The sequence below is a fragment of the Somniosus microcephalus genome, unplaced genomic scaffold (genome assembly GCF_052327205.1).
Source record: "Somniosus microcephalus isolate GS21.2 unplaced genomic scaffold, FLI_Smic_1.0 unresolved_chr7, whole genome shotgun sequence".
Classification (NCBI taxonomy): domain Eukaryota; kingdom Metazoa; phylum Chordata; class Chondrichthyes; order Squaliformes; family Somniosidae; genus Somniosus; species Somniosus microcephalus.
The window spans coordinates 21,068,546-21,087,007 of record NW_028225185.1 but is presented as its reverse complement, the minus strand read 5'-3'; the positions used below and the strand labels follow the sequence as shown (position 1 = coordinate 21,087,007).

General features: G+C 59.0%; 1 protein-coding gene across 1 annotated transcript in view; it reads right to left on the bottom strand.

The window, feature by feature from the left end:
- The window catches only part of LOC147086620 (A-kinase anchor protein 13-like), a 108,726-nt gene that overhangs the window by 58,075 nt on the left and 32,189 nt on the right, over positions 1-18,462 (bottom strand). The window lies entirely within an intron of this gene.

Sequence of the window (18,462 nt, the reverse complement as noted above, 5' to 3'; positions counted from 1 at the left end):
GTTGGTGGGGTTGAGGGATATGGGGAGAAGGTGGGTAGGTGGGGTTAGGGATATGGGGAGAAGGCGGGTAGGTGGGGTTGGGGAATATGGGGGAGAAGGTGGGTAGGTGGGGTTGGGGATATGGGGAGAAGGTGGGTAGGTGGGGTTGGGGATATGGGGAGAAGGTGGGTTGGTGGGGTTGGGGGATATGGGGAGAAGGTGGGTAGGTGGGGGTTGAGGATATGGGGAGAAGGTGGGTAGGTGGGGTTGAGGGATATGGGGAGAAGGTGGGTAGGTGGGGTTGGGGATATGGGGAGAAGGTGGGTAGGTGGGGTTGAGGGATATGGGGAGAAGGTGGGTAGGTGGGGTTGGGGATATGGGGAGAAGGTGGGTAGGTGGGATTGAGGGATATGGGGAGAAGGTGGGTAGGTGGGGTTGAGGGATATGGGGAGAAGGTGGGTAGGTGGGGTTGGGGATATGGGAGAAGGTGGGTAGGTGGGGTTGGGGATATGGGGAAAAGGTGGGTAGGTGGGGTTGGGGATATGGGGAGAAGGTGGGTTGGTCGGGTTGGGGGATATGGGGAGAAGGTGGGGAGGTGGGGTTGGGGAATATGGGGAGAAGGTGGGTAGGTGGGGTTGAGGGATATGGGGAGAAGGTGGGTAGGTGGGGTTGAGAGATATGGGGAGACGGTGGGTAGGTGGGGTTGTGGGATATGGGGAGAAGGTGGGTAGGTGGGGTTAGGGGATATGGGGAGAAGGTGGGTAGTTGGGGTTGGGGATATGGGGAGAAGGTGGGTAGGTGGGGTTGAGAGATATGGGGAGAAGGTGGGTAGTTGGGGTTGGGGATATGGGGAGAAGGTGGGTAGGTGGGGTTGGGGGATATGGGGAGAAGGTGGGTAGTTGGGGTTGGGGATATGGGGAGAAGGTGGGTAGGTGGGGTTGAGAGATATGGGGAGAAGGTGGGTAGGTGGGGTTGGGGATATGGGGAGAAGGTGGGTAGGTGGGGTTGAGGGATATGGAGAGAAGGTGGGTAGGTGGGGTTGGGGAAATGGGGAGAAGGTGGGTAGGTGGGGTTGGGGATATGGGGAGAAGGTGGGTAGGTGGGGTTGAGGGATATGGAGAGAATGTGGGTAGGTGGTGTTGAGGGATATGGGGAGAAGGTGGGTAGGTGGGGTTGGGGATATGGGGAGAAGGTGGGTAGGTGGGATTGAGGGATATGGGGAGATGGTGGGTAGGTGGGGTTGAGGGTTATGGGGAGAAGGTGGGTAGGTGTGGTTGGGGATATGGGGAGAAGGTGGGTAGGTGGGGTTGGGGAATATGGGGAGAAGGAGGGTAGGTGGGGTTGGGGATATGGGGAGAAGGTGGGTAGGTGGGGTTGGGGATATGGGGAGAAGGTGGGTTGGTGGGGTTGGGGAATATGGGGAGAAGGTGGGTAGGTGGGGTTAGGGATATGGGGAGAAGGTGGGTAGGTGGTGTTGAGGGATATGGGGAGAAGGTGGGTAGGTGGGGTTGAGGGATATGGGGAGAAGGTGGGTAGGTGGGGTTCAGGGATATGGGGAGACGGTGGGTAGGTGGGTTTGTGGGATATGGGGAGAAGGTGGGTAGGTGGGGTTGGGGGATATGGGGAGAAGGTGGGTAGGCTGGGTTGGGGATATGGGGAGAAGGTGGGGAGGTGGGGTTGAGGGATATGGGGAGAAGGTGGGTAGGTGGGGTTGAGGATATGGGGAAAAGGTGGGTAGGTGGGCTTGGGGAATATGGGGAGAAGGTGGGTTGGTGAGGTTGAGGGATATGGGGAAAAGGTGGGTAGGTGGGGTTGATGGATATGGGGAGAAGGTGGGTAGGTGGCGTTGGGGAAAATGGGGAGAAGGTGGGTAGGTGGGGTTGGGGATATGGGGAGAAGGTGGGTAGGTGGGGTTGGGGGATATGGGGAGAAGGTGGGTAGGTGGGGTTGGGGATATGGGGAGAAGGTGGGTGGGTGGGGTTGGGGGATATGGGGAGAAGGTGGGTAGGTGGGGTTGGGGATATGGGGAGAAGGTGGGTAGGTGGGGTTGGGGATATGGGGAGAAGGTGGGTAGGTGGGGTTGGGGGATATGGGGAGAAGGTGGGTAGGTGGGGTTGGGGGATATGGGGAGAAGTGGATAGGTGGGGTTAGGGATATGGGGAGAAGGTGGGTAGGTGGGTTTGAGGGAATGGGGAGAAGGTGGGTAGGTGGGGTTGGGGAAATGGGGAGAAGGTGGGTAGGTGGGGTTGGGGATATGGGGAGAGGTGGGTAGGTGGGATTGAGGGATATGGGGAGATGGTGGGTAGGTGGGGTTGAGGGATATGGGGAGAAGGTGGGTAGGAGTGGTTGGGGATATGGGGAGAAGGTGGGTAGGTGGGGTTGGGGATATGGGGAGAAGGTGGGTAGGTGGGGTTGAGGGATATGGGGAGAAGGTGGGTTGGTGGGTTTGAGGGATATGGGGAGAAGGTGGGTAGGTGGGGTTAGGGATATGGGGAGAAGGTGGGTAGGTGGGGTTGGGGAATATGGGGAGAAGGTGGGTAGGTGGGGTTGGGGATATGGGGAGAAGGTGGGTAGGTGGGGTTGGGGATATGGGGAGAAGGTGGGTTGGTGGGGTTGGGGAATATGGGGAGAAGGTGGGTAGGTGGGGTTGAGGGATATGGGGAGAAGGTGGGTAGGTGGGGTTGAGGGATATGGGGAGACGGTGGGTAGGTGGGTTTGTGGGATATGGGGAGAAGGTGGGTAGGTGGGGTTGGGGGATATGGGGAGAAGGTGGGTAGGTGGGGTTGGGGGATATGGGGAGAAGGTGTGTAGGTGGGGTTGGGGATATGGGGAGAAGGTGGGTAGGTGGGGTTGAGGGATATGGAGAGAAGGTGGGTAGGTGGGTTTGAGGGATATGGGGAGAAGGTGGGTAGGTGGGGTTGAGGGATATGGGGAGAGGGTGGGTAGGTGTGGTTGGGGAATATGGGGAGAAGGAGGGTAGGTGGGGTTGGGGAAATGGGGAGAAGGTGGTTAGGTGGGGTTGCACGATATGGGGAGAAGGTGGGTAGGTGGGGTTGAGGGATATGGGGAGAAGGTGGGTCGGTGGGGTTGGGGAATATGGGGAGAAGGTGGGTAGGTGGGGTTGGGGGATATGGGGAGAAGGTGGGTAGGTGGCGTTGGGGGACATGGAGAGAAGGTGGGTAGGTGGGGTTGAGGGATATGGGGAGAAGGTGGGTAGGTGGGGTTGGGGGATATGGGGAGAAGGTGGGTAGGTGGGATTGGGGAATATGGGGAGAAGGTGGTTAGGTGGGATTAGGGATATGGGGAGAAGGTGGGTTGGTGGGGTTGAGGGATATGGGGAGAAGGTGGGTAGGTGGGGTTGAGGGATATGGGGAGAAGGTGGGTTGGTGGGGTTGAGGGATATGGGGAGAAGGTGGGTAGGTGGGGTTAGGGATATGGGGAGAAGGTGGGTAGGTGGGGTTGAGGGATATGGGGAGAAGGTGGGTAGGTGGGGTTGGGGATATGGGGAGAAGGTGGGTAGGTGGGGTTGAGGGATATGGGGAGAAGGTGGGTAGGTGGGGTTGGGGATATGGGGAGAAGGTGGGTAGGTGGGGTTGGGGATATGGGGAGAAGGTGGGTAGGTGGGGTTGGGGATATGGGGAAAAGGTGGGTAGGTGGGGTTGGGGATATGGGGAGAAGGTGGGTTGGTCGGGTTGGGGGATATGGGGAGAAGGTGGGGAGGTGGGGTTGGGGAATATGGGGAGAAGGTGGGTAGGTGGGGTTGAGGGATATGGGGAGAAGGTGGGTAGGTGGGGTTGAGAGATATGGGGAGACGGTGGGTAGGTGGGGTTGTGGGATATGGGGAGAAGGTGGGTAGGTGGGGTTAGGGGATATGGGGAGAAGGTGGGTAGTTGGGGTTGGGGATATGGGGAGAAGGTGGGTAGGTGGGGTTGAGAGATATGGGGAGAAGGTGGGTAGTTGGGGTTGGGGATATGGGGAGAAGGTGGGTAGGTGGGGTTGGGGGATATGGGGAGAAGGTGGGTAGTTGGGGTTGGGGATATGGGGAGAAGGTGGGTAGGTGGGGTTGAGAGATATGGGGAGAAGGTGGGTAGGTGGGGTTGGGGATATGGGGAGAAGGTGGGTAGGTGGGGTTGAGGGATATGGAGAGAAGGTGGGTAGGTGGGGTTGGGGAAATGGGGAGAAGGTGGGTAGGTGGGGTTGGGGATATGGGGAGAAGGTGGGTAGGTGGGGTTGAGGGATATGGAGAGAATGTGGGTAGGTGGTGTTGAGGGATATGGGGAGAAGGTGGGTAGGTGGGGTTGGGGATATGGGGAGAAGGTGGGTAGGTGGGATTGAGGGATATGGGGAGATGGTGGGTAGGTGGGGTTGAGGGTTATGGGGAGAAGGTGGGTAGGTGTGGTTGGGGATATGGGGAGAAGGTGGGTAGGTGGGGTTGGGGAATATGGGGAGAAGGAGGGTAGGTGGGGTTGGGGATATGGGGAGAAGGTGGGTAGGTGGGGTTGGGGATATGGGGAGAAGGTGGGTTGGTGGGGTTGGGGAATATGGGGAGAAGGTGGGTAGGTGGGGTTAGGGATATGGGGAGAAGGTGGGTAGGTGGTGTTGAGGGATATGGGGAGAAGGTGGGTAGGTGGGGTTGAGGGATATGGGGAGAAGGTGGGTAGGTGGGGTTCAGGGATATGGGGAGACGGTGGGTAGGTGGGTTTGTGGGATATGGGGAGAAGGTGGGTAGGTGGGGTTGGGGGATATGGGGAGAAGGTGGGTAGGCTGGGTTGGGGATATGGGGAGAAGGTGGGGAGGTGGGGTTGAGGGATATGGGGAGAAGGTGGGTAGGTGGGGTTGAGGATATGGGGAAAAGGTGGGTAGGTGGGCTTGGGGAATATGGGGAGAAGGTGGGTTGGTGAGGTTGAGGGATATGGGGAAAAGGTGGGTAGGTGGGGTTGATGGATATGGGGAGAAGGTGGGTAGGTGGCGTTGGGGAAAATGGGGAGAAGGTGGGTAGGTGGGGTTGGGGATATGGGGAGAAGGTGGGTAGGTGGGGTTGGGGGATATGGGGAGAAGGTGGGTAGGTGGGGTTGGGGATATGGGGAGAAGGTGGGTGGGTGGGGTTGGGGGATATGGGGAGAAGGTGGGTAGGTGGGGTTGGGGATATGGGGAGAAGGTGGGTAGGTGGGGTTGGGGATATGGGGAGAAGGTGGGTAGGTGGGGTTGGGGGATATGGGGAGAAGGTGGGTAGGTGGGGTTGGGGGATATGGGGAGAAAGTGGATAGGTGGGGTTAGGGATATGGGGAGAAGGTGGGTAGGTGGGTTTGAGGGACATGGGGAGAAGGTGGGTAGGTGGGGTTGGGGAAATGGGGAGAAGGTGGGTAGGTGGGGTTGGGGATATGGGGAGAAGGTGGGTAGGTGGGATTGAGGGATATGGGGAGATGGTGGGTAGGTGGGGTTGAGGGATATGGGGAGAAGGTGGGTAGGAGTGGTTGGGGATATGGGGAGAAGGTGGGTAGGTGGGGTTGGGGATATGGGGAGAAGGTGGGTAGGTGGGGTTGAGGGATATGGGGAGAAGGTGGGTTGGTGGGTTTGAGGGATATGGGGAGAAGGTGGGTAGGTGGGGTTAGGGATATGGGGAGAAGGTGGGTAGGTGGGGTTGGGGAATATGGGGAGAAGGTGGGTAGGTGGGGTTGGGGATATGGGGAGAAGGTGGGTAGGTGGGGTTGGGGATATGGGGAGAAGGTGGGTTGGTGGGGTTGGGGAATATGGGGAGAAGGTGGGTAGGTGGGGTTGAGGGATATGGGGAGAAGGTGGGTAGGTGGGGTTGAGGGATATGGGGAGACGGTGGGTAGGTGGGTTTGTGGGATATGGGGAGAAGGTGGGTAGGTGGGGTTGGGGGATATGGGGAGAAGGTGGGTAGGTGGGGTTGGGGGATATGGGGAGAAGGTGTGTAGGTGGGGTTGGGGATATGGGGAGAAGGTGGGTAGGTGGGGTTGAGGGATATGGAGAGAAGGTGGGTAGGTGGGTTTGAGGGATATGGGGAGAAGGTGGGTAGGTGGGGTTGAGGGATATGGGGAGAGGGTGGGTAGGTGTGGTTGGGGAATATGGGGAGAAGGAGGGTAGGTGGGGTTGGGGAAATGGGGAGAAGGTGGTTAGGTGGGGTTGCACGATATGGGGAGAAGGTGGGTAGGTGGGGTTGAGGGATATGGGGAGAAGGTGGGTCGGTGGGGTTGGGGAATATGGGGAGAAGGTGGGTAGGTGGGGTTGGGGGATATGGGGAGAAGGTGGGTAGGTGGCGTTGGGGGACATGGAGAGAAGGTGGGTAGGTGGGGTTGAGGGATATGGGGAGAAGGTGGGTAGGTGGGGTTGGGGGATATGGGGAGAAGGTGGGTAGGTGGGATTGGGGAATATGGGGAGAAGGTGGTTAGGTGGGATTAGGGATATGGGGAGAAGGTGGGTTGGTGGGGTTGAGGGATATGGGGAGAAGGTGGGTAGGTGGGATTGAGGGTTATGGGGAGAAGGTGGGAAGGTGGGTTTGAGAATATGGGGAGAAGGTGGGTAGATGGGGTTGGGGATATGGGGAGAAGGTGGGGTTGGGGATATGGGGAGAAGGTGGGTAGGTGGGGTTGGGGGATATGGGGAGAAGGTGGGTAGGTTGGGTTGGGGATATGGGGAGAAGGTGGGTAGGTGGGGTTGAGGATATGGGGAGAAGGTGGGTAGGTGGGATTGGGGAATATGGGGAGAAGGTGGTTAGGTGGGGTTAGGGATGTGGGGAGAAGGTGGGTAGGTGGGGTTCAGGGATATGGGGAGAAGGTGGGTAGGTGGGGTTGAGGGATATGGGGAGAAGGTGGGTAGGTGGGTTGGGGATATGGGGAGAAGGTGGGTAGGTGGGGTTGGGGATATGGGGAGAAGGTGGGTAGGTGGGGTTGAGGGATATGGGGAGAAGGTGGGTTGGTGGGGTTGAGGGATATGGGGAGAAGGTGGGTAGGTGGGGTTAGGGATATGGGGAGAAGGCGGGTAGGTGGGGTTGGGGAATATGGGGAGAAGGTGGGTAGGTGGGGTTGGGGATATGGGGAGAAGGTGGGTAGGTGGGGTTGGGGATATGGGGAGAAGGTGGGTTGGTGGGGTTGGGGGATATGGGGAGAAGGTGGGTAGGTGGGGTTGAGGATATGGGGAGAAGGTGGGTAGGTGGGGTTGAGGGATATGGGGAGAAGGTGGGTAGGTGGGGTTGGGGATATGGGGAGAAGGTGGGTAGGTGGGGTTGAGGGATATGGGGAGAAGGTGGGTAGGTGGGGTTGGGGATATGGGGAGAAGGTGGGTAGGTGGGATTGAGGGATATGGGGAGAAGGTGGGTAGGTGGGGTTGAGGGATATGGGGAGAAGGTGGGTAGGTGGGGTTGGGGATATGGGGAGAAGGTGGGTAGGTGGGGTTGGGGATATGGGGAAAAGGTGGGTAGGTGGGGTTGGGGATATGGGGAGAAGGTGGGTTGGTCGGGTTGGGGGATATGGGGAGAAGGTGGGGAGGTGGGGTTGGGGAATATGGGGAGAAGGTGGGTAGGTGGGGTTGAGGGATATGGGGAGAAGGTGGGTAGGTGGGGTTGAGAGATATGGGGAGACGGTGGGTAGGTGGGGTTGTGGGATATGGGGAGAAGGTGGGTAGGTGGGGTTAGGGGATATGGGGAGAAGGTGGGTAGTTGGGGTTGGGGATATGGGGAGAAGGTGGGTAGGTGGGGTTGAGAGATATGGGGAGAAGGTGGGTAGTTGGGGTTGGGGATATGGGGAGAAGGTGGGTAGGTGGGGTTGGGGGATATGGGGAGAAGGTGGGTAGTTGGGGTTGGGGATATGGGGAGAAGGTGGGTAGGTGGGGTTGAGAGATATGGGGAGAAGGTGGGTAGGTGGGGTTGGGGATATGGGGAGAAGGTGGGTAGGTGGGGTTGAGGGATATGGAGAGAAGGTGGGTAGGTGGGGTTGGGGAAATGGGGAGAAGGTGGGTAGGTGGGGTTGGGGATATGGGGAGAAGGTGGGTAGGTGGGGTTGAGGGATATGGAGAGAATGTGGGTAGGTGGTGTTGAGGGATATGGGGAGAAGGTGGGTAGGTGGGGTTGAGGGTTATGGGGAGAAGGTGGGTAGGTGTGGTTGGGGATATGGGGAGAAGGTGGGTAGGTGGGGTTGGGGAATATGGGGAGAAGGAGGGTAGGTGGGGTTGGGGATATGGGGAGAAGGTGGGTAGGTGGGGTTGGGGATATGGGGAGAAGGTGGGTTGGTGGGGTTGGGGAATATGGGGAGAAGGTGGGTAGGTGGGGTTGAGGGATATGGGGAGAAGGTGGGTAGGTGGGGTTGAGGGATATGGGGAGACGGTGGGTCGGTGGGGTTGTGGGATATGGGGAGAAGGTGGGTAGGTGGGGTTGGGGGATATGGGGAGAAGGTGGGTAGGTGGGTTTGGGGGATATGGGGAGAAGGTGGTTAGGTGGGGTTGGGGATATGGGGAGAACGTGGGTAGGTGGGGTTGAGGGATATGGAGAGAAGGTGGGTAGGTGGGTTTGAGGGATATGGGGAGAAGGTGGGTAGGTGGGGTTGAGGGATATGGGGAGAGGGTGGGTAGGTGTGGTTGGGGAATATGGGGAGAAGGAGGGTAGGTGGGGTTGGGGAAATGGGGAGAAGGTGGGTAGGTGGGGTTGCACGATATGGGGAGAAGGTGGGTAGGTGGGGTTGAGGGATATGGGGAGAAGGTGGGTAGGTGGGGTTGGGGAATATGGGGAGAAGGTGGGTAGGTGGGGTTGGGGGATATGGGGAGAAGGTGGGTAGGTGGCGTTGGGGGACATGGAGAGAAGGTGGGTAGGTGGGGTTGAGGGATATGGGGAGAAGGTGGGTAGGTGGGGTTGGGGGATATGGGGAGAAGGTGGTTAGGTGGGATTGGGGAATATGGGGAGAAGGTGGTTAGGTGGGATTAGGGATATGGGGAGAAGGTGGGTTGGTGGGGTTGAGGGATATGGGGAGAAGGTGGGTAGGTGGGATTGAGGGATATGGGGAGAAGGTGGGTAGGTGGGTTTGAGAATATGGGGAGAAGGTGGGTAGATGGGGTTGGGGATATGGGGAGAAGGTGGGGTTGGGGATATGGGGAGAAGGTGGGTAGGTGGTGTTGGGGGATATGGGGAGAAGGTGGGTAGGTTGGGTTGGGGATATGGGGAGAAGGTGGGTAGGTGGGGTTGAGGATATGGGGAAAAGGTGGGTAGGTGGGGTTGGGGAATATGGGGAGAAGGTGGGTTGGTGAGGTTGAGGGATATGGGGAGAAGGTGGGTAGGTGGGGTTGAGGGATATGGGGAGAAGGTGGGTTGGTGAGGTTGAGGGATATGGGGAGAAGGTGGGTAGGTGGGGTTGAGGGATATGGGGAGAAGGTGGGTAGGTGGGGTTGGGGAATATGGGGAGAAGGTGGGTAGGTGGGGTTGGGGGATATGGGGAGAAGGTGGATCGGTGGGGTTGGGGGATATGGGGAGAAGGTGGGTAGGTGGGGTTGGGGGATATGGGGAGAAGGTGCGTAGGTGGGGTTGGGGATATGGGGAGAAGGTGGGTAGGTGGGGTTGGGGGATATGGGGAGAAGGTGGGTAGGTGGGGTTGGGGATATGGGGAGAAGGTGGGTAGGTGGGGTTGGGGAATATGGGGAGAAGGTGGGTAGGCTGGGTTGGGGATATGGGGAGAAGGTGGGTAGGTGGGGTTGAGGGATATGGGGAGAAGGTGGGTAGGTGGGGTTGAGGATATGGGGAAAAGGTGGGTAGGTGGGCTTGGGGAATATGGGGAGAAGGTGGGTTGGTGAGGTTGAGGGATATGGGGAAAAGGTGGGTAGGTGGGGTTGAGGGATATGGGGAGAAGGTGGGTAGGTGGGGTTGGGGAAAATGGGGAGAAGGTGGGTAGGTGGGGTTGGGGATATGGGGAGAAGGTTGCTAGGTGGGGTTGGGGGATATGGGGAGAAGGTGGGTAGGTGGGATTGGGGGATATGGGGAGAAGGTGGGTAGGTGGGGTTGGGGATATGGGGAAAAGGTGGGTAGGTGGGGTTGGGGATATGGGGAGAAGGTGGGTAGGTGGGGTTGGGGGATATGGGGAGAAGTTGGGTAGGTGGGGTTGGGGGATATGGGGAGAAGGTGGGTAGGTGGGGTTAGGGTATGGGGAGAAGGTGGGTAGGCGGGGTTGAGGGACATGGGGAGAAGGTGGGTAGGTGGGGTTGGGGAAATGGGGAGAAGGTGGGTAGGTGGGGTTGGGGATATGGGGAGAATGTGGGTAGGTGGTGTTGAGGGATATGGGGAGAAGGTGGGTAGGTGGGGTTGAGGGATATGGGGAGAAGGTGGGTAGGTGTGGTTGGGGATATGGGGAGAAGGTGGGTGGTGGGGTTGGGGAATATGGGGAGAAGGTGGGTAGGTGGGGTTGGGGATATGGGGAGAAGGTGGGTAGGTGGGGTTGGGGGATATGGGGAGAAGGTGTGTAGGTGGGGTTGGGGATATGGAGAGAAGGTGGGTAGGTGGGTTTGAGGGATATGGGGAGAAGGTGGGTAGGTGGGGTTGAGGGATATGGGGAGAGGGTGGGTAGGTGTGGTTGGGGAATATGGGGAGAAGGAGGGTAGGTGGGGTTGGGGAAATGGGGAGAAGGTGGGTACGTGGGGTTGCACGATATGGGGAGAAGGTGGGTAGGTGGGGTTGAGGGATATGGGGAGAAGGTGGGTAGGTGGGGTTGGGGAATATGGGGAGAAGGTGGGTAGGTGGGGTTGGGGAATATGGGGAGAAGGTGGGTAGGTGGGGTTGGGGGATATGGGGAGATGGTGGGTCGGTGGGGTTGGGGATATGGGGAGAAGGTGGGTAGGTGGGGTTGGGGGATATGGGGAGAAGGTGGGTAGGTGGGGTTGGGGATATGGGGAGAAGGTGGGTAGGTGGGGTTGGGGGATATGGGGAGAAGGTGGGTAGGTGGGGTTGAGGGATATGGGGAGAAGGTGGGTTGGTGAGGTTGAGGGATATGGGGAGAAGGTGGGTAGGTGGGGTTGAGGGATATGGGGAGAAGGTGGGTAGGTGGGGTTGGGGAATATGGGGAGAAGGTGGGTAGGTGGGGTTGGGGGATATGGGGAGAAGGTGGGTCGCTGGGGTTGGGGGATATGGGGAGAAGGTGGGTAGGTGGGGTTGGGGGATATGGGGAGAAGGTGGGTAGGTGGGGTTGGGGATATGGGGAGAAGGTGGGTAGGTGGGGTTGGGGGATATGGGGAGAAGGTGGGTAGGTGGGGTTGGGGATATGGGGAGAAGGTGGGTAGGTGGGGTTGAGGGATATGGGGAGAAGGTGGGTAGGTGGGGGGATGGGGGGATGCGGAGAAGGTGGGTAGGTGGGGTTGGGGATATGGGGAGAAGGTGGGTAGGTGGGGTTGGGGGATATGGGGAGAAGGTGAGTTGGTGGGGTTGGGGGTATGGGGAGAAGGTGCGTTGGTGGGGTTGGGGATATGCGGAGAATGTGGGTAGTTGGGGTTGAGCGACGTGGGGAGAATGTGGGTAGGTGGCGTTGGGGGATATGGGGAGAAGGTGGGTAGGTGGGGTTAGGGAAATAGGAAGAAGGTGGGTAGGTGGGGTTGAGGGATATGGGGAGAAGGTGGGTAGGTGGGGTTGAGCGACATGGGGAGAAGGTGGGTAGATGGGGTTGGGGGATATGGGGAGAAGGTGGGTAGGTGTGGTTGGGGAATATGGGGAGAAGGAGGGTAGGTGGGGTTGGGGGAAATGGGGAGAAGGTGGGTAGGTGGGGTTGCACGATATGGGGAGAAGGTGGGTAGGTGGGGTTGAGGGATATGGGGAGAAGGTGGGTAGGTGGGGTTGGGGAATATGGGGAGAAGGTGGGTAGGTGGGGTTGGGGGATATGGGGAGAAGGTGGGTAGGTGGCGTTGGGGGACATGGAGAGAAGGTGGGTAGGTGGGGTTGAGGGATATGGGGAGAAGGTGGGTAGGTGGGGTTGGGGGATATGGGGAGAAGGTGGGTAGGTGGGATTGGGGAATATGGGGAGAAGGTGGTTAGGTGGGATTAGGGATATGGGGAGAAGGTGGGTTGGTGGGGTTGAGGGATATGGGGAGAAGGTGGGTAGGTGGGATTGAGGGATATGGGGAGAAGGTGGGTAGGTGGGGTTGAGGGATATGGGGAGAAGGTGGGTAGGTGGGGTTGAGCGACATGGGGAGAAGGTGGGTAGGTGGGGTTGGGGGATATGGGGAGAAGGTGGGTAGGTGTGGTTGGGGAATATGGGGAGAAGGAGGGTAGGTGGGGTTGGGGAAATGGGGAGAAGGTGGGTAGGTGGGGTTGCACGATATGGGGAGAAGGTGGGTAGGTGGGGTTGAGGGATATGGGGAGAAGGTGGGTAGGTGGGGTTGGGGAATATGGGGAGAAGGTGGGTAGGTGGGGTTGGGGGATATGGGGAGAAGGTGGGTAGGTGGGGTTGGGGGGATATGGGGAGAAGGTGGGTAGGTGGCGTTGGGGGACATGGAGAGAAGGTGGGTAGGTGGGGTTGAGGGATATGGGGAGAAGGTGGGTAGGTGGGGTTGGGGGATATGGGGAGAAGGTGGGTAGGTGGGATTGGGGAATATGGGGAGAAGGTGGTTAGGTGGGATTAGGGATATGGGGAGAAGGTGGGTTGGTGGGGTTGAGGGATATGGGGAGAAGGTGGGTAGGTGGGATTGAGGGATATGGGGAGAAGGTGGGTAGGTGGGTTTGAGAATATGGGGAGAAGGTGGGTAGTTGGGGTTGGGGATATGGGGAGAAGGTGGGTAGGTGGGGTTGGGGGATATGGGGAGAAGGTGGGTAGTTGGGGTAGGGGATATGGGGAGAAGGTGGGTAGGTGGGGTTGAGAGATATGGGGAGAAGGTGGGTAGGTGGGGTTGGGGATATGGGGAGAAGGTGGGTAGGTGGGGTTGAGGGATATGGAGAGAAGGTGGGTAGGTGGGGTTGGGAAATGGGGAGAAGGTGGGTAGGTGGGGTTGGGGATATGGGGAGAAGGTGGGTAGGTGGGGTTGAGGGATATGGAGAGAATGTGGGTAGGTGGTGTTGAGGGATATGGGGAGAAGGTGGGTAGGTGGGGTTGGGGATATGGGGAGAAGGTGGGTAGGTGGGATTGAGGGATATGGGGAGATGGTGGGTAGGTGGGGTTGAGGGTTACGGGGAGAAGGTGGGTAGGTGTGGTTGGGGATATGGGGAGAAGGTGGGTAGGTGGGGTTGGGGAATATGGGGAGAAGGAGGGTAGGTGGGGTTGGGGATATGGGGAGAAGGTGGGTAGGTGGGGTTGGGGATATGGGGAGAAGGTGGGTTGGTGGGGTTGGGGAATATGGGGAGAAGGTGGGTAGGTGGGGTTGAGGGATATGGGGAGAAGGTGGGTAGGTGGGGTTGAGGGATATGGGGAGACGGTGGGTCGGTGGGGTTGTGGGATATGGGGAGAAGGTGGGTAGGTGGGGTTGGGGGATATGGGGAGAAGGTGGGTAGGTGGGTTTGGGGGATATGGGGAGAAGGTGTGTAGGTGGGGTTGGGGATATGGGGAGAAGGTGGGTAGGTGGGGTTGAGGGATATGGAGAGAAGGTGGGTAGGTGGGTTTGAGGGATATGGGGAGAAGGTGGGTAGGTGGGTTGAGGGATATGGGGAGAGGGTGGGTAGGTGTGGTTGGGGAATATGGGGAGAAGGAGGGTAGGTGGGGTTGGGGAAATGGGGAGAAGGTGGGTAGGTGGGGTTGCACGATATGGGGAGAAGGTGGGTAGGTGGGGTTGAGGGATATGGGGAGAAGGTGGGTAGGTGGGGTTGGGGGATATGGGGAGAAGGTGGGTAGGTGGCGTTGGGGGACATGGAGAGAAGGTGGGTAGGTGGGGTTGAGGGACATGGGGAGAAGGTGGGTAGGTGGGGTTGGGGGATATGGGGAGAAGGTGGTTAGGTGGGATTGGGGAATATGGGGAGAAGGTGGTTAGGTGGGATTAGGGATATGGGGAGAAGGTGGGTTGGTGGGGTTGAGGGATATGGGGAGAAGGTGGGTAGGTGGGATTGAGGGATATGGGGAGAAGGTGGGTAGGTGGGTTTGAGAATATGGGGAGAAGGTGGGTAGATGGGGTTGGGGATATGGGGAGAAGGTGGGGTTGGGGATATGGGGAGAAGGTGGGTAGGTTGGGTTGGGGATATGGGGAGAAGGTGGGTAGGTGGGGTTGAGGATATGGGGAAAAGGTGGGTAGGTGGGGTTGGGGAATATGGGGAGAAGGTGGGTTGGTGAGGTTGAGGGATATGGGGAGAAGGTGGGTAGGTGGGGTTGAGGGATATGGGGAGAAGGTGGGTTGGTGAGGTTGAGGGATATGGGGAGAAGGTGGGTAGGTGGGGTTGAGGGATATGGGGAGAAGGTGGGTAGGTGGGGTTGGGGAATATGGGGAGAAGGTGGGTAGGTGGGGTTGGGGGATATGGGGAGAAGGTGGGTCGGTGGGGTTGGGGGATATGGGGAGAAGGTGGGTAGGTGGGGTTGGGGGATATGGGGAGAAGGTGGGTAGGTGGGGTTGGGGATATGGGGAGAAGGTGGGTAGGTGGGGTTGGGGGATATGGGGAGAAGGTGGGTAGGTGGGGTTGGGGATATGGGGAGAAGGTGGGTAGGTGGGGTTGGGGAATATGGGGAGAAGGTGGGTAGGCTGGGTTGGGGATATGGGGAGAAGGTGGGTAGGTGGGGTTGAGGGATATGGGGAGAAGGTGGGTAGGTGGGGTTGAGGATATGGGGAAAAGGTGGGTAGGTGGGCTTGGGGAATATGGGGAGAAGGTGGGTTGGTGAGGTTGAGGGATATGGGGAAAAGGTGGGTAGGTGGGGTTGAGGGATATGGGGAGAAGGTGGGTGGGTGGGGTTGGGGAAAATGGGGAGAAGGTGGGTAGGTGGGGTTGGGGATATGGGGAGAAGGTTGCTAGGTGGGGTTGGGGGATATGGGGAGAAGGTGGGTAGGTGGGGTTGGGGGATATGGGGAGAAGGTGGGTAGGTGGGGTTGGGGATATGGGGAGAAGGTGGGTAGGTGGGGTTGGGGATATGGGGAGAAGGTGGGTAGGTGGGGTTGGGGGATATGGGGAGAAGTTGGGTAGGTGGGGTTGGGGGATATGGGGAGAAGGTGGGTAGGTGGGGTTAGGGATATGGGGAGAAGGTGGGTAGGCGGGGTTGAGGGACATGGGGAGAAGGTGGGTAGGTGGGGTTGGGGAAATGGGGAGAAGGTGGGAAGGTGGGGTTGGGGATATGGGGAGAATGTGGGTAGGTGGTGTTGAGGGATATGGGGAGAAGGTGGGTAGGTGGGGTTGAGGGATATGGGGAGAAGGTGGGTAGGTGTGGTTGGGGATATGGGGAGAAGGTGGGTAGGTGGGGTTGGGGAATATGGGGAGAAGGTGGGTAGGTGGGGTTGGGGATATGGGGAGAAGGTGGGTAGGTGGGGTTGAGGGATATGGGGAGAAGGTGGGTAGGTGGGGTTGAGGGATATGGGGAGACGGTGGGTAGGTGGGGTTGTGGGATATGGGGAGAAGGTGGGTAGGTGGGGTTGGGGGATATGGGGAGAAGGTGGGTAGGTGGGGTTGGGGGATATGGGGAGAAGGTGTGTAGGTGGGGTTGGGGATATGGGGAGAAGGTGGGTAGGTGGGGTTGAGGGATATGGAGAGAAGGTGGGTAGGTGGGTTTGAGGGATATGGGGAGAAGGTGGGTAGGTGGGGTTGAGGGATATGGGGAGAGGGTGGGGAGGTGTGGTTGGGGAATATGGGGAGAAGGAGGGTAGGTGGGGTTGGGGAAATGGGGAGAAGGTGGGTAGGTGGGGTTGCACGATATGGGGAGAAGGTGGGTAGGTGGGGTTGAGGGATATGGGGAGAAGGTGGGTAGGTGGGGTTGGGGAATATGGGGAGAAGGTGGGTAGGTGGGGTTGGGGAATATGGGGAGAAGGTGGGTAGGTGGGGTTGGGGGATATGGGGAGAAGGTGGGTCGGTGGGGTTGGGGGATATGGGGAGAAGGTGGGTAGGTGGGGTTGGGGGATATGGGGAGAAGGTGGGTAGGTGGGGTTGGGGATATGGGGAGAAGGTGGGTAGGTGGGGTTGGGGATATGGGGAGAAGGTGGGTAGGTGGGGTTGAGGGATATGGGGAGAAGGTGGGTTGGTGAGGTTGAGGGATATGGGGAGAAGGTGGGTAGGTGGGGTTGAGGGATATGGGGAGAAGGTGGGTAGGTGGGGTTGGGGAATATGGGGAGAAGGTGGGTAGGTGGGGTTGGGGGATATGGGGAGAAGGTGGGTCGCTGGGGTTGGGGGATATGGGGAGAAGGTGGGTAGGTGGGGTTGGGGGATATGGGGAGAAGGTGGGTAGGTGGGGTTGGGGATATGGGGAGAAGGTGGGTAGGTGGGGTTGGGGGATATGGGGAGAAGGTGGGTAGGTGGGGTTGGGGATATGGGGAGAAGGTGGGTAGGTGGGGTTGAGGGATATGGGGAGAAGGTGGGTAGGTGGGGATGGGGGGATGCGGAGAAGGTGGGTAGGTGGGGTTGGGGATATGGGGAGAAGGTGGGTAGGTGGGGTTGGGGGATATGGGGAGAAGGTGAGTTGGTGGGGTTGGGGGTATGGGGAGAAGGTGCGTTGGTGGGGTTGGGGATATGCGGAGAATGTGGGTAGTTGGGGTTGAGCGACGTGGGGAGAATGTGGGTAGGTGGCGTTGGGGGATATGGGGAGAAGGTGGGTAGGTGGGGTTAGGGAAATAGGAAGAAGGTGGGTAGGTGGGGTTGAGGGATATGGGGAGAAGGTGGGTAGGTGGGGTTGAGCGACATGGGGAGAAGGTGGGTAGATGGGGTTGGGGGATATGGGGAGAAGGTGGGTAGGTGTGGTTGGGGAATATGGGGAGAAGGAGGGTAGGTGGGGTTGGGGAAATGGGGAGAAGGTGGGTAGGTGGGGTTGCACGATATGGGGAGAAGGTGGGTAGGTGGGGTTGAGGGATATGAGTAGAAGGTGGGTAGGTGGGGTTGGGGAATATGGGGAGAAGGTGGGTAGGTGGGGTTGGGGGATATGGGGAGAAGGTGGGTAGGTGGCGTTGGGGGACATGGAGAGAAGGTGGGTAGGTGGGGTTGAGGGATATGGGGAGAAGGTGGGTAGGTGGGGTTGGGGGATATGGGGAGAAGGTGGGTAGGTGGGATTGGGGAATATGGGGAGAAGGTGGTTAGGTGGGATTAGGGATATGGGGAGAAGGTGGGTTGGTGGGGTTGAGGGATATGGGGAGAAGGTGCGTAGGTGGGATTGAGGGATATGGGGAGAAGGTGGGTAGGTGGGTTTGAGAATATGGGGAGAAGGTGGGTAGATGGGGTTGGGGATATGGGGAGAAGGTGGGGTTGGGGATATGGGGAGAAGGTGGTAGGTGGGTTGGGGGATATGGGGAGAAGGTAGGTAGGTTGGGGTTGGGGGATATGGGGAGAAGGTTGGTAGGTGGGGTTGAGGATATGGGGAAAGGTGGGTAGGTGGGGTTGGGGAATATGGGGAGAAGGTGGGTTGGTGAGGTTGAGGGATATGGGGGAGAAGGTGGGTAGGTGGGGTTGAGGGATATGGGGAGAAGGTGGGTTGGTGAGGTTGAGGGATATGGGGAGAAGGTGGGTAGGTGGGGGTTGAGGGATATGGGGAGAAGGTGGGTAGGTGGGGTTGGGGAATATGGGGAGAAGGTGGGTAGGTGGGGTTGGGGGAAATGGGGAGAAGGTGGGTCGGTGGGGTTGGGGGATATGGGGAGAAGGTGGGTAGGTGGGGTTGGGGGATATGGGAGAAGGTGGGTAGGTGGGGTTGGGGATATGGGGAGAAGGTGGGTAGGTGGGGTTGGGGGATATGGGGAGAAGGTGGGTAGGTGGGGTTGGGGATATGGGGAGAAGGTGGGTAGGTGGGGTTGAGGGATATGGGGAGAAGGTGGGTAGGTGGGGATGGGGGGATGCGGAGAAGGTGGGTAGGTGGGGTTGGGGATATGGGGAGAAGGTGGGTAGGTGGGGGTTGGGGGATATGGGGAGAAGGTGAGTTGGTGGGGTTGGGGGTATGGGGAGAAGGTGCGTTGGTGGGTTTGGGGATATGCGGAGAATGTGGGTAGTTGGGGTTGAGCGACGTGGGGAGAATGTGGGTAGGTGGCGTTGGGGGATATGGGGAGAAGGTGGGTAGGTGGGGTTAGGGAAATGGGAAGAAGGTGGGTAGGTGGGCTTGAGGGATATGGGGAGAAGGTGGGTAGGTGGTGTTGAGGGATATGGGGAGAAGGTGGGTTGGTGGGGTTGGGGATATGGGGAGAAGGTGGGTAGGTGGGTTTGAGCGACATGGGGAGAAGGTGGGTAGATGGGGTTGGGGGTTATGGGGAGAAGGTGGGTAGGTGGGGTTGAGCGACATGGGGAGAAGGTGGGTAGGTGGGGTTGAGGGATAGGGGGAGAAGGTGGGTTGGCGCGGTTGAGCGACATGGGGAGAAGGTGGGTTGGTGGGGTTGGGGATATGGGGAGAAGGTGGGTAGGTGGGGTTGAGCGAC